At 40.2% G+C, this 16,387-nt stretch overlaps 1 pseudogene; it reads right to left on the bottom strand.

Annotated features, from left to right (window-relative positions):
- Positions 1 to 3,590: 3,590 nt before the first annotated feature.
- LOC138986742 (olfactory receptor 5I1-like) lies at positions 3,591 to 13,110 on the bottom strand (annotated as a pseudogene).
- Between the last annotated feature and the right edge of the window lie 3,277 nt (positions 13,111 to 16,387).

Raw genomic sequence — 16,387 nt, forward strand, 5'->3', positions numbered from 1 at the left:
GATTTCAGACTGTATATATTTTTTGAAAATATTTTACAAGCCAGACTTTGATGAAGTTGATATTTCCAGGCTGCCTTATTTTTTTTAAATCCACATATTCACAATATCTTTTTTTTAATTTTTTTAAATATAAATTTATTTCTTTTAGTTGGAGGCTAATTACAATATTGTAGTGGTTTTGCCATACATTGACATGAATCTGCCACAGGTGTACATGTGTTTCCCATCCTGAACCCCCTCCCACCTCCCTCCCCATCCCATCCCTCTGGGTCATCCCAGTGCACCAGCCCCGATCACCCTGTATCATGCATTGAACCTGAACTGGTGATTCGTTTCACATATGATAGTATACATGTTTATTTTCCCAAATCATTCCACCCTCTCCCTCTCCCACAGAGTCCAAAAGACTTTTCTATACACCTGTATCTCTTTTGCTGTCTCGCATATAGGGTCATTGTTACCATCTTTCTAAATTCCATATATATGCGTTATTATACTGTATTGGCAGAGAAGGCAATGGCACCCCACTCCAGTACTCTTGCCTGGAAAATTCCATGGATGGAGGAGCCTGGTAGGCTGCAGTCCATGGGGTCGCTAAGAGTTGGACACAACTGGGCGACTTCACTTTCACTTTTCACTTTCATGCATTGGAGAAGGAAATGGCGACCCACACCAGTGTTCTTGCCTGGAGAATCCCAGGGACAGGGGAGCCTGGTGGGCGGCCGTTTCTGGGGTCACACAGAGTCGGACATGACTGAAGCGACTTAGCAGTAGCAGCAGCATACTGTATTGATGTTTTTCTTTCTGGCTTACTTCACTCTGTATAATAGGCTCCAGTTTCATCCACCTCATTAGAACTGATTCCATTGTATTCTTTTTAATGGCTGAGTAATACTCCATTGTGTATATGTACCACAGCTTTCTTATCCATTCATCTGCTGATGGACAACCAGGTTGCTTCCATGTCCTGGCTATTATAAACAGTGCTGAGATGGACATTGGGGTACACGTATCTCTTTCAATTCTGGTTTCCTTGGTGTGTATGCCCACCAGTGGGATTGCTGGTCATATGGCAGTTATCTTTAAATAGGCACGTGCGTAATATGGTACCCTTCTGAAGAATGAGCTAAAAACTGCAAGAGAAAGAAACAGTTGCTGTCTATTATGAGCATATAATCTGAATTAAAAACAGTCAATATAAAAAGAAAATTTTTTTGACTGTGTCTCATGGCTTTTGGGATCTTAGTTTTGCAACCAAGGATTGAACCTGAACCCCCTGCAATGAAAAAGCAGAGTCTTAACCACTGGACAGCCAGGAAATTCTCACTAATAAAATTACTTTTATTTCATAAAATTTTACTCATTATATGCACTGGGGAAGATAATGTGATAAAGATGCAAGGGTTCCAATTAAAAAAAAATAATGAATAAATTCAATAGTAGACCACCTTAACTGCCTCCTGAGAAATCTGTATGCAGGTTAAGAAGCAACAGTTAGAACCAGACATGGAACAACAGACTGGTTCCAACAGGGAAAGGAATACATCAAGGTTGTATATTGACACCCTGCTTATTTAACTTATATGCAGAGTACATCATGAGAAATGCTGAGCTGGATGAAGCACAAGCTGGGATCAAGAGTGCTGGGAGAAATATCAACAACCTCAGATACGCAGATGATACCACCCTTATGGCAGAAAGTGAAGAAGAACTAAAGAGCCTCTTGATGAAAGTGAACGAGGAGAGTGAAAAAGTTGACTTAAAACTCAACATTCAGAAAACTAAGATCATGGCATCAGGTCCCATCACTTCTTGGCAAATAGATGGGGAAGCAGTGGAAACAGTGGCTGACTTTATTTTGGGGGGCTCCAAAATCACTGCAGATGATGACTGCAGCCATGAAATTAAAAGATACTTGTTTCTTTGAAGAAAAGCTATGACCAGCCTAGACAGCATATTAAAAAGCAGAGAAATTACTTTGCTAACAAAGCCGTGGTTTTTCCAGTAGTCAGGTATGGATGTGAGAGTTGGACAGTAAAGAAAACTGAGCTCTGAAGATTTGATGCTTTTGAACTGTAGTGTTGGAGAAGACTCTTGAGAGTCCCTTGGACTGCAAGGAGACCCAACGAGTCAATCCTAAAGGAAATCAGCCCTGAATATTCTTTGAAAGGACTGATGCTGAAGCTGAAACTCCAATACTTTGGACACCTGACATGAAGAACTGACTCATTGGAAAAGACCCTCATGCTGGGAAAGATTAAAGGCAGGAAGAGATGGGGATGACAGAGGATGAGATGGTTGGATGGCATCACCTACGCAATGGTCATGAATTTGAGCAAGCTCCGGGAGTTGGTGATGGACAGGGAGGCCTGGCGTGCTGCAGTCCATGGGGTCACAAAGAGTCAGACAGGACTGAGCAACTGAACTGAAGTGAAATTCAATACAGTGGTATAACTACAGACACAGATGACATTATTATAAAACTTAGTGAGGTTTAAATATGAGTTACCATCATAATTGAAATGGATGGCAGGGGGGGGAAAGTCATGTAGGACTTAATATTTGAGGGAGTCTAACCCTAACCCTAACCCTGCATGTGGTTGCTGTTGTTTAGTCACTAAGTCTTCTCTGACTCTTCTGTGGCCTCATAGGCTGTAACCATGCTCCTCTGTCCATGCAATTTCACAGGTAAGAATACTGGAATAGGTTGCCATTTCCTCCTCCAAGGGATCTTTCTGACCCAGGGATCAAACCTGTGTCTCCTGCATTTGCCAAGCAGTTTCTTTATCACTGAGCCTCAGAGAAGACTCTACCATCTACACATATTGCCATGGAAATCAAATTAATTAACAAAGAATCTCAGTGAATTTCATTTATAAATTTTCACAAAAGAGTGCTGAAATATATATCAAAAGCTTAACCAATATTGAGTAAAATAGTAATAACAAAATGAGAGACAAAGAGTAAGAATATGAAATATAGAATATCATATGAAGGGTAAATCTACTCCTGAAAAAAATATATAAAAGTTCAAATTATTTCATTTAGCCTATTTCCTATTGGCAGATATTTTCAATAGCTTGCCCTGATGCTGGGAAAGATTGTAGGTGGGAGGAGAAGGGAACGACAGAGGATGAGGTGGTAGGATGGCGTCACCGACTTGATGGACATGAGTTTGAGTAAGCTCCGGGAGTTGGTGATGGACAGGGAAGCCTGGCATGCTGCGGTCCATAGGGTTGCAAAGAGTAGTACGCAACTAAACAAATGAACTGAACTGAACTGATTATAAGCTCTGATGCAATGAATACTTTGAAAGCGGTAAACTTTTGCAGGTTCAATTGTTAGAATTATTGGTTTAAATGATACTTGCATGTTTAATTTTCAAATTCCAGATGAATTATATATTACATTCAAATAATAGCAAATTACCTTCCATAAAGAAGACTAATTTAAACTTCTATCAACAATGAATGAGTGTGAAAAAAAAATCAACCTTAAAATGATAAAGAATTAGACATATGTAACAGGACCTGGCTCTAACATTAGCCTCTGGCCCAATTTTGCGGTTGAGGCTTCATTGCCTATAGAATTAGGGAACACCCATACTAAACTGACTTTTCCATTAGTTAAAACTAAAGGTCAATAAACAGGGTAGAAAAGTTGTCAGCCTCAGTTTCATCCTTTCTTAAGAAAGAAATTTCCTGCTAATCATTTTCCTAAAAGCATTTTTCACATCTTTGTTCCTCAGACTGTAAATCAGGGGGTTCAACATAGGTATATTCAATGTATAGAACACAGAGGTCACTTTATCAATATCCAGTAAATGGCCAGCACTGGGACACAAATAAATGAAGATCAGGGTACCATCGTAGATAGAGACCACAGTCAAATGGGACGCACAAGTGGAGAATCCTTTTCTTCTTCATTCAGCAGATTCTGTTTTAAGAATGGCTGCTATGATAAGGATATAAGAGAGGAGAACTGTTAGAAGGCAGAGGGCTTCCACTAAACTAGCAAAGACCACCAGTACAACGTCATGGATGTAAGTGTCAGTGCAGGACAGAGAGAAGAGAGGGGAGATGTCACAAAAGAAATGGTTAATTTCATTGGAGAAGAAAGACAGGTGAAAGATATTGAGAGGGTAACAGGCAGGAAGGCCAGGGATCTCCAAACTGAGGAAATAGCCTGCAAGTGTCAGACATTTTTATCTCTCTTAAGCAGCAAGAGGAAACAAACTAGCGATGTTTTTCTTCTCTATAGAAATTTAAAAGGAGGTTTCTCTTAAAATACTGTGTTGCCATAATAACACCTGGTTTCACCTGAAGTTAACTATTTTCAAACCTTGAGATAACCAATTCATTTTTTCTTATGGGACTGTTTGTCTTAAGCTATGCTAATGTATTATGCACTTACTCCAAACAGTCTTCAAATCGGTTCTGCCAAATGGCTCAGAACCTACTTGACAAACCAGTATGTTATACTCAGATATTGTTCCCCTAATCTATGTAAACGAAACTATTTGTATGGTGATCTGCCCTTCTTCAAGATTCAAGTTAATCATTTTATGGCCCAGGATGAACCATTTGGTGCCAAGATTATCCCAAAATGCATCTTATGGGTGAGGGGCCTGGTGCCATTCTGAGTTTTAAGACATTCCTTTCTTTTATTAACAGACTGCTAGTGACTACATAACACCCAGCTGAAGACTAGCAGGGGGGCACTCTTTCTGCCCCCTTCTGATGCCTATGTCAAAAGCTTTCTCTATCTCCTTTATACTTTAATAAAACTTTATTACACAAAAGCTCTGAACAATCAAGCCTTGTCTTTGGCCCCAGATTGAATTCTTCTCCTCTGAAGGCCAAAAATCCTGGCCATCTTTTTTTCATTCAACAACAACCTTTCATCTTGGGGGCTCATCCAGGATCCTTCAGGACAAGGTAAGGATGCTTGGAGCTCTAGTTTTGTTCTCTTAGTGAACATGTTTTCTGCTGTGCTTTACTAACTCTATGGTGTGCTTGTGTAAATGAACGACATGCCCTGCGCAAAACAAGTGAAGAGCCCTGCTCTGCGGTTCCACAGTGATCTCATATGGCTTATGGCAAAAACCTGTCAGGGGTTTATACTGACCTGCCAATGCCAAGAGACACCCAGTGTCTCCTTCAAGAACCGACCAAAAATGGGCAAAACATATGGACCGAACTCTCCTTTCTCGGTCAAAATTTTTGGTCTCTGTGACCACTTCATAACTCCTTGGGAATTAGAAGTACTAACCTAATCTATCAGATTATAGGCTTTCAAGGGACTTGTGATCTATACTGTTACTGTGTACTGACGCTTAGGTCCCAAACTTAGATTGGTGGTCAAGAAAGCGCCTAGCCTCACTAGAAATCAAAAGTTTGGAAGCTAGAAGGAGCTCTAGCTCCAAGAACATCTCTGAGGTAAAGGTTACTCAGATTGGGACTACAATGGTTTTTTCCCCTTGGTAACGCTGGCTGAGTGGACCAGAGAGGCTCTTATACTGGTGTGGTGATGCTTGGAAGGAACATCTCAGTTTTATGTTCGTATCAGTCTTATTGTGGTCAGGAATATACTCAGGGTCTTGCACAGGCACACAGGTGATGAATGTTTCCCCCAGCGGTCTTAGCTTGGGAGGCATTCTGGAAGGTTACTCTGATTGCACCCCAGATGGCATCAGAGGCAAGCAAGGTTAATGGTGTAGAGCTGGACGTCAGGTAGGGATGCTATCAGATTTACCCCTGCTGCATCCCCACCCCATCTTGGTGGTAGAACAGGGAGGGATGAGTATGGTGCTTGAGTCAGTAAGGGACAGACTAAGTCCGACCAGGAAACAAAAGCTTTTGGTGTAAAGTCTGTCTACACACCCATCTAGAGCAGGGAGGGATGCCTCTGGTAAAAAGATGGCACTGGCCGCTTTTTTTTCTCTCTTACAGATGGAAGCTAACAATTCCAGCCTCACTCCTTTAAACTGTATCCTAAAAAACTGGGGTAAATTTGATCCCCAGGAAGACACACCTGGTCTTCCTATGTGATACTACATGGCCATGGTATCCATTAAAAGATGACAAATGGTGGCCAGTTGGAGGGTCTCTTAAGTATAACACTGTCTTACAATTAGACCGGTTCTAAAAAAAAAAAAAAAAAAAAAAACAAGAGGAAAGTGATCTTAAAAGATAGATTTCTCACTCAGTCAGCTCCAGATATCTGTTATAAATTATTAAAATGGGTGTATGGACCAAATCAGTCTTTAGATACTTTGTTACAACTGGCTCAGACAGTCTATTATGATAGGGAATATGATGGGGGGGGGGGAGGCAAAAAGAGACAAAAAAATAATAATAAAAAGGGCAGAAGCCTTCACAATGGCTATAAAAACCATTCTTAAACAGCCTGAAAAAAATGCCCAGAGGGACCCAGGTGAAAAGGGACGGGCTTGCTATTACTGTAAAAAGGAGAGACACCTCAGGCGAGATTGCCCTCAGACATCTAAGCCGCCCCTGGCTCCATGTCCGGTCTACAAAAGACCACACTGGAAGAGACACTTCCCCCAATGGTGTAGGTCTCTGGGGTCTGACTCTCAAGACAATCAAGACTAAAAGTGCCCGGGGTTCCCCACACAAACTCTTGTCCTAATTACACCTGAGGAACCCCGGGCATTAATAATTGTGGGGGGGTCAATCCATCGATTTCCTTTTAGATACTGGGGCAACTTACTCTGTGCTTACTGAAGCCCCTGGCCCACTTTCTTCCTGATCCTCTTCCTTAATGGGACTGTCTGGACGAACCAAAAGGTATCATTTCAGTTATTCTTTATCTTACAATGGGGATTCTGTGCTATTTTCACACCAGTTTCTGATCATGCCAAAATCTCCCTCACCCCTTTTGGGAAGGGATATACTAAACAAGGTCCATGCCTATGTTTTCATAAATATAGAGCCCTCCTGTTCTCTCCCTTTAGTTAAACAAAATGTAAATCCTAAAATATGGGCTGATGGAAAATCTGTGAGTCAAGCAACAATGCTATTCCTGTAGCTGTCAAGCTCAAAGACCCACACTTATTTCCACATAAAAAACAGTATCCACTGAAACCTGAGGTTAAAGAAGGGTTAAAACCCATCATCAAAAATGTAAAAGAGCAGGGGCTATTAATTCCCTGTAACAGTCCCTGTAACACTCCTATTTTGAATATAAAAAAATCAAATAGTAAATAGAGACTGCTGCTGCTGCTGCTGCTGCTAAGTCGCTTCAGTCATGTCCGACTCTGTATAACCCCAGAGACAGCAGCCCACCAGGCTCCCCCGTCCCTGGGATTCTCCAGGCAAGAACACTGGAGTGGGTTGCCATTTCCTTCTCCAATGCATGAAAGTGAAAGTGAAAGTGAAGTCGCTCGGTCGTGTCTGACTCTTAGCGACCACATGGACTGCAGCCCACCAGGCTCCTCCATCCATGGGATTTTCCAGGCAAGAGTACTGGAGTGGGGTGCCATTGCCTTCTCCAAATAGAGACTCGTTCAAGATTTACAAATAATAAATGAGGCTGTAGTTCCTTTACACCCCATGGTGCCTAATCCTTATACTCTATTGTCTAAAATTCCTGAACAAGCCAAATATTTCTCAATAACTGATTTTAAAAATGTCTTCTATTCAGTGCCTTTGGCAGAAAAAAGTCAATTTCTATTTGCCTTTAAAGACCCTACACAGCCAGCTTCTCAGTTAACCTGGACAGTTTTGCCCCAGGAATTTCGTGACAGTCCTCACTTATTTGGACAAAGTTTGTCACGGGATCTACAAAACTTTAATAGCTCTAAAGTGGTGGTGTTACAATATGTAGATGATATTTTGCTCTGTGCTGAGACAGAGAAAGCTTGTTCGCAAGCCTCAGAAGACTTCTTAAACTTTCTGACAGGCTGTGGTTAAAAGACATAAAAAAAAAAAAAAAAAAGGCTCAGCTTTGTCAACAATCGGTTAGATATCTGGGCCTAATCATATCAAAAGGGACTAGAGCCATAGGCCCTGAGAGAATTTAAACCTATACTAAATCATCCCCTACCTATTAAGACAATTGAAAAGATTTTTGGAAATCACAGGTTACCGTCACATTTAGATTCCGGGTTATGGAAAAGTTGCCCAGCCTTGATATAAACTTATAGCTAAAACTCAACTGCCCCAAACCAACAAACTAGTTTGGTCTTCAGATACTCAAAAGGCTTCTAAGGTTCTTCAGACTGTTCTCCTACAAGCTCCAGCTCTGAACTTGCCCACAGGGTCAAAATTTAATTTCTTTGTCACTAAAAAAAAAAGGTGTAGCCTTGGGAGTTTTGACACAACACCGAGGGCCTCACCAGCAACCTATTGCTTATCTAAACAGAACATTAGATGTAATTTCACATGGGTGGCCCCACTGCCTAAGAGTAATTGGGACAGTGGCTTTATTAACACCTGAAGCTTTAAAAATAAGTAATAGATGAAACCTTACTGTACTGACTTCTCATGATGTGAGTGAAATCTTAAATTCTAAGGTTAATATTTAGATGACAGACAGTAGGCTTCTTAAATAACAGTCATTGTTGTTAGAAAGACCAGTAACTAAGCTTAAAGTTTGTAAAAATTTAAATCCTGCCACTTTTATTCCTGAAAAGAAAAACAAAACACCTGATGACGATTGTTCCCAATTCCTAACTTTAAACTATACAGCTCAGGAGGATCTAATGGATACCCCATTAGATAATCCTGACATAGAAATATTTACGGATGGCAGTTCTTTTGCTCGAGATGGAAAGCTAAAGCAGGTTACACCATGGTGACTGCTTAACAGGTTTTGGAAACAAAATCTCTCCCCCAGAGAACCAGTGCTCAGTTAGCAGAGCTTGTGGCTCTGATCCGAGCTCTAGAGTTAAACAAAAAACAGCAAGTAAATATCTACACAGATTCTAATATACTTATCTGACTTTACATGCTCATGCTACAATATGAAAAAAAGGACAGTTTAAAACAACAATAAGAAAACCTATTAAACATTTCAGAAAGATCGAGAGACTTTTAACTGCTATATATTGTCCTAAAAAAAGTAGTCGTTATACATTACAAAAGACACAACAGAAATAGGAGTAAAATAGCCAAAACTAATCAGTTGGCTGACTGTCAAGCCACAAAAGTGGCACTTTATAAAACCCCTTCACTACAGATGCCTTTGATCTGGAAAGGTCCTGTAGAACAAGAAAAACCACAATATACTGAGAAAAAATTAAAAAGATATGAAAAAAGAGAAACAAAGATTACTGATAAAAGATGGTTACAGTCTGAAGATAGATGATTCGTAATTCCTAAAAATGCTCAGTAAAAAATTCTTAACAGTTTACTTCAGAGTTTTCATTTAGGTGCAGAAAGTACTTACCAAATGGCTTCTCGTTTGTTTAAAGATAAAAATGTAATAAAAACTTTAAAAAACATTATTAAAAGGTGTGAAGTTTGTAAAAAAATAAATAATAATAATAACCCAAAGACTAAAAAACTAACAAAATATGGATTACAAAGAAGTAGAAAGTATCCTGGAAAAGACTAAGAAATTAATTTTACTCATATGCCAAAAGCTAATAGATATTCTTACTTACAAGTTTGAGTAGATACTTTTACTAGATGGATTGAGGCTTTTCCCTGTAGTGAACAGGCTAAAGAGGTTATAAAGATTTTAATCCATGAAATTATCCCCAGGTTTGGGCTGCCACAGAGCCTTCAGAGTGACAATGGCTCTGCCTTTAAAGCTGCTGTAACTCAGGGGGTATCTAAAGCTCTAAAAATAAAATATCACTTACACTGTTCCTGGAGACCTCAATCCTCAAACAAGGGCTGAAAAAGCTAACTGACATTATAAAAAGACATCTACACAAATTAACTCAAGAGACACAAGACAATTCAGATTAAAGTTCTACCCATAGCTTTAATAAAGACTCAAACTGCCCCCAAAAAGAAGAGACTGTCCCCCTTTAAATGTATTTATAGAAGGCCTTTAGTACACACACACATTGTTATAGACCCTGAAGCCTTAGAATTAACTAGTTATGTAACTCAGCTCTCAGCTTTTCAACAGACATTAACAAAACTCTGGGAGACGACTCCTGACCCAGCCTCTGAGACAAACAAGCCTCTATTTGAGCCAAAAACCGAAGTCTTCATAAAAACATTGAGATCTGGGGGCCCATCCCTCGAGCCCTTCTGGGAAGGCCCTTACCAGGTTATTCTTCTCCCACAGCTGTCAAAGTGCCAAAAATTGATTCGTAGATACATCACACTCGAGTTAAGAGGTGGCACCCTGACCAAAACTAAGTGACTTTATTTTATGTCTTTACTTTCTATGCTCTGACTTTATACTTTTCAGATGGGCCTCATAACCTATGTGAACTTACTTCTGCTGACTCCAAAAATACTGAGTCTGCCCTTTTATCCTCAAGGCAATGCCTTCCTGTGCTCGGCTCACTCTCACACTACATTCCACAATCAGTCTAACTGTTGGGTCTGCAGAACACTCCCCTCTTCATCAGTGAAAGGCTTCCAGGGGTGGACATCTCCAAAAAAAAAAAAAAAAGACTTTCCCCAAGTCTGTAAATACCTTCGACAACAATCATATGTGATGCCTCTTCTTTATCTGATGACATCTAACAACCCTAAAATAGACTGGTGCAACATGTTACACTTTAACTATAGACATAATGTGACTTTTAATTTTGATTTTAACTTGTTTTAATGACTATGTTGCCTTACATCTAAAACTGTATAACTAGATTTGTTTCTAGCCACATAAAAGCTTTTAAGTTACAAATGGTTGCTCAAACTCCTCCTACTGCTGCAGCTTCCTCCAAATACTATTTGGGGCTCCTAGTGGAGAAGGCAATGGCAACCCACTCCAGTACTCTCGCCTGGAAAACCCCATGGACAGAGGAGCCTGGTAGGCTGCAGTCCATGGGGTCGCAAAGAGTCAGATACAACTGAGTGACTTCCCTTTCACTTTTCACTTTCATGCATTGGAGAAGGAAATGGCAACCCACTCCAGTATTCGTGCCTGGAGAATCCCAGGGATGGTGGAGCCTGGTGGCTGCCATCTCTGGGGTCGTTCAGAGTCAGACACGACTGAAGTGGCTTAGCAGCAGATCAGATATCCTCAATATAAAGATTTAAAAAATATGTTGCCTCACCAATTTAGGGACAATGCCCTTTGTCAGCTCAGAAACAGTTATAAAACGAAAATGATGCCCCTTTTCCCTAGACAACATAATTCTCCTAAAAGAAAAGGGGGGAATGAGAGGGTAACAGGCAGGAAGGCCAGGGGTCTCCAAACTGAGGAAATAGACTGCAATTTATCTCTCTTAAGCAGCAAGAGGAAACAAACTAGCGATATGTTTTTTCCTTCTCTATACAAATTTAAAAGGAGGTTTCTCTTAAAATACTGTGTTGCCATAATGATACCTGGTTTCACCTGAAGTTAACTATTTTCAAACCTTGAGATAACCAATTCATTTTTTCTTATGAGACTGTTTGTCTTAAGCTATGCTAATGTATTATGCACTTACCTCAAACTCTGTCTTCAAGTCGGTTCTGCCAAATGGCTCAGAACCTACTTGACAAACCAGTATGTTATACTCAGATATTGTTCCCCTAATCTACGTAAATGAAACTATTTGTATGGTGATCTGCCCTTCTTCAAGATTCAAGTTAATCATTTTATGGCCCAGGATGAACCATTTGGTGCCAAGATTATCCCAAAATGCATCTTATGGGTGAGGGGCCTGGTGCCATTCTGAGTTTTAAGACATTCCTTTCTTTTATTAACAGACTGCTAGTGACTATATAACACCCAGCCGAAGACTAGCAGGGGGGCACTCTTTCTGCCCCCTTCTGATGCCTATGTCAAAAGCTTTCTCTATCTCCTTTATACTTTAATAAAACTTTATTACACAAAAGCTCTGAGCTATCAAGCCTCGTCTTTGGCCCCAGATTAAATTCTTCTCCTCCGGAGGCCAAAAATCTCGGCCATCTTTTTTCATTCAACAACAACCTTTCAGTATTAGTGGTGTGAATCACTGAGCTCATGGTGCCCCCTAAAAACGCTCCAATTGCAAGCTGCCAGCAAATCCTCTTGGACATAATAACAGTGTAAAGCAGGGGGTTGGAGATGGCTGTGTACCGGTCATAAGCCATGACAGTCAAGAGAAAACACTCTGTGTCCACCAAACAGCAGAAGAAAGATAACTGTGCAGCACAGCCATTGTAAGAAATGGTCTTCTTATCAGAAATTACATTTACAAGCAACTGGGGGGGCAATGACTGAAGAGTAGCAAGCACCCATGAAAGATAAGATGCAGAGAAAAAAGTACATAGGGGTATGCAAGTGGGGACTGATTGTGATTAATAAAATCATCCCAAGGTTCCCCATAAGGGGAACAGAGTAGATAGACAAAAACACAGCAAAAAGAACACTCTGCAGTTCTGGGTGGTCACTGAATCCCAAGAGAAAGAACTGTGTCTTTGTTGCAGGAAGAGGGACCCCTTCCAGGGCCCGAAACTGGGCTCTTGTCTAACTCTCAGAAATGAGTTGTCTGAGGAGACACATGTGCTGACAAAGCAAGAGATTTTATTGGGAAAGGGCACCCAGGTGGAGGGCAGTAGGGTAAGGGAACCCAGGAGAACTGCTCTGCCGCATGGCTTGCAGTCTCAGGTTTTACGGTAATGGGATTAGTTTCCGGGTGGTCTTTGGCCAATCATTCTAATTCAGAGTCTTTCCTGGTGACACACGCATCACTCAGCCAAGATGGATGTTAGTGAGAGGGGTTCTGGGAAGTGGACAGACACGTGGTGTCTCCTTTAGACCTTTCCCGAACTCTTCTGGTTGGTGATGGCTTATTAGTTCCATATTACCTATCAGGATCTCCTGTCATAAAACAACTCATGCAAATGGTTACCATGGTGCCTGGCCAGGGTGGGCAGTTTCAATCAGTGTGCTTCCCCTAACAACTCCCCCCTAAGAAACTTCATACTCAAGATACTTCTTGGGAATTGGGGGAGAGGCCTCTTTCTTCTGTAACTTCTTCCTGCTGTGCATGGGCGTAGGCTTGTCTAGCAGAGCAGAAGTCTCTCTCTACCTGATCTAAGTTGGGGTGTTCCACATCTGAAACCAGCTTTCATGTGGTAACTACTACTTCCTTGTAGTAACAGCAATTTAGTTTGAAACTGTTGGCCCCTCTCAGAGATAAAATAGACAAGGGCCAAACAGGAGACCTAACAGGATGGTCATCTCTGGTCCCCGGAAACAGAAGGCAACATTTGGGGTGAGGGTTGCAGGGTTTGTGATCCTTTTTGATTGGTTAGTGGTGAGGCAACAGAGCTGTCTTCCAGGAATCTTGTGTTCAGTCTGAAGTTACCATCCTCCACCTGGGTGGGGGCTCCAGCTCTGTAGAACTCAAAAACATTGTTATGCATATTTCTTTGAGTAGGAACCCAGACCCTCTAGGCTGTACCACCATTTAATTGTTTCTCCTCTGTTTCTGTATCCTCTCCCTTCCATTATTAGCAATTGTTTGAATCTACCCTTCAGAGCTCAGGGAAGGTGAAGGAGGCTGAATGAAGCCTATATCCTACAGATAAGAAATGGAGAACACAGAACATATTCATACTCCAGAGCCCCACAGAGTTCTACTAAGAAACTGGGCAACTATGACTGTGATAACTTCCTGTCAAAACGAGGCATAGGACTGCCTCAGCTTGGAGAATAGACACTGAATTGGAAGTATTCCTGAGTTCCAAGTTCTATTTCTGAGTGTTATATGATTAAAATCTCAATCCCTTGGTCTGCCATTTTGTTGTAACAGGTCCAATTAGAAGTAGCTGGAGGAGGGATAACTGGAATTTTAATAGACAAAATAAATCTCTTTGTTTTTAGAAGAATAGGCCTGAAACCCAGTCTGGACCTGGCACTTCATGGAGACTTGTAGCCAGGTAGCCAGTTGCCTAGTTTTTTAAAATGTAAGGTTGCAGTTACTAGCTTCCAGCAGACATTGTCTTGAGAATGGTGGCATGCAAGCCTGACACGACTCAGAAAACTCAAGTGTTTAGCAATACAAGGTCTAATCTGAAAGTACACCCATAGCATCACCTAGTTATTTCCCAGGATATCTGAACCATAGCTACTCTATTTTGACTTTTAATCGTAAACTTTTCCTTAATAGCCAAAGCAGATTTCACCGTTAATGATGTCAGTGTTTCTCTAGGTATGAGAAGATGCAAGAATTGGGACCCATAAAATCTTCTCCTGAAAAGGGATAACTATATGAAGGCTTGTTCTGCCAGTTTTTCCCAGAGCACAGAGTACCTCATTCCTGATTTTCACCTGAATTCCTTTCAGGAGCGTTGAAAGTCAGCAGTTGCATGACCATGTTTTAATCTTTGTAGATGTAGATGGCAAGTGTCAGTCTTCAGTTGGCAGAGCCCCTTTTTGCTCATAAACTTGACCATTATTTTGAGGGGAGCATTTCATGACCATTTTATCCCATGGTGCTGAGAATGTCCATTCTCAGGTTTGGCAAACATTTTGTTGACAGGCCACTCAATGTGCTGTTACTGGACTAGGCCATAAAACAGTATCCAAAATTCTCTGGACCATCTGTCTTACTAGCCTCATGGTCTAGGAAAATATTCCCTCTTGTTGCTTCTTCCCATATCTAGAGTTACACTGTTACCCTCATCGATCTCATATGAGACTATATATTATTCTATAAGAGGCCTCAGACACACATTTGATGGTGTAAGAAACAGCAATTTTGTAAAGCAGTTGAAATACAAATAACACAGCCAGCAGTATTAGTAAAGTCACAAATAAAACTTAAGTTAAGAGCTTCCATTAGATGTAGCCCAGTATATCTCAGGTCATCTGACTTAGTCTGCTCTGTAGAATCTATCTTCCAGGAAATTATATATTGGCACTGTCTATAAGGCACATAGCCCAGTTTTCTAGTGTTACTAGATTGATTGTCCTTGGTATGATTTAATTGTTTCCAACACAGAGGAGACTTTAAGCCTAAATTACCATAGCCTGGTGTTATCTATATAAATCCACCCCATAATTGTTGGAGATTTTTTCCTCCTTTGCTGAAACTTTTCTTGTTGCTCTGATTGAGCTTGAGTAATAGAAAAAAGCTGAAATTTATGGCCTGAGTCAGAGCAGGCATTATTAATTGGCCCGGTGTGTGGATCCTATCTAGTAATATCACAGTGACCTGAATATGACTATAATATTTTTTTAAGTAAATTTTCTCAGGGCCAACCAGTTAGAGTCTTGTAGTAGAGAAATTTACCATGGTAACCCAGAACTAGACACAGATAATTGGCCATAAACCCAACAACTGAATTGATTTCTAAAACTAGAATAGAATCAGGCCTATGATAGAAAAGTATTTGATTTATATGCAAAGGTCTAAGAAGTCAAGAAAACATAAATGATCATACGAATCAGGTCCAGCATCTTGGGGAAGCTGTCTACCTCTGATGTCGTCGTCTTCTCATCCTGGTGTAGTGTAGTTTCTCCTGATAAAAAAAGCCCTTCCATCCAGGTTGGAGACAGTCCCTTAAATTATGTCTTTTTCTAGTCCTGGTTGCAGGTCATGAGACATCTGATTTTCATCCAAGGATAGATTACTGAGATGAGCTTCAGAAACAAAGTATTCTTTAATAATGCAATTAAATTTTACATTAAATATCACATAACAGCAAAGAACTATCTAAGAGATAAGTCTTACTAGATGCAGACCTCCATTAACAAACTGGGATTTAATATTTTTTGAAATATCTTTTTCTCCCTAAAGTTACCCTCATTTTAATCAAATATAACCAAATTAAGGCAGTTTGTTTACAAAATAGGTCTGTTCTCACTAATTTTTGTCTGATGATTTATATAACTGTAATTGATTATAGACTTTTTATTTTGCTGAAACATTTATAGAGTCTCAGACTGAACTTTTAAAATAAAACAGGGCTGGGAAACTCACACCAAAGGCTTATCACAGATTTTACCTAACAAATCTAGGTGAATTCTTCCCTTTTTAAGGTCTCAAAAATTTCTTGAGATTTTTGAACCCGTGAGATAACCTTCCTAACTCATTTGATAAACTTACTGGAAACCTAAGAATTTCCAATTTTTGGAGGAGTCAGAGAGAAAATGTAATTGTTTTGTTTATAACATTTAATTTTACCAAAGTATTGTCATAATTAGTTTGAGAGGAAGGTTTTCCCTACTCCCTGAAAACCCATAATTTTTCAGATAGAAACCATAAAAATTATAAGCACATTCGCTGGTTCATTCAGTCCTTTTGTTAACTATTGTGAAG

This window comes from Bos mutus, unplaced genomic scaffold (assembly GCF_027580195.1).
Source record: "Bos mutus isolate GX-2022 unplaced genomic scaffold, NWIPB_WYAK_1.1 CTG1077, whole genome shotgun sequence".
Taxonomy (NCBI): Eukaryota; Metazoa; Chordata; class Mammalia; order Artiodactyla; family Bovidae; genus Bos; species Bos mutus.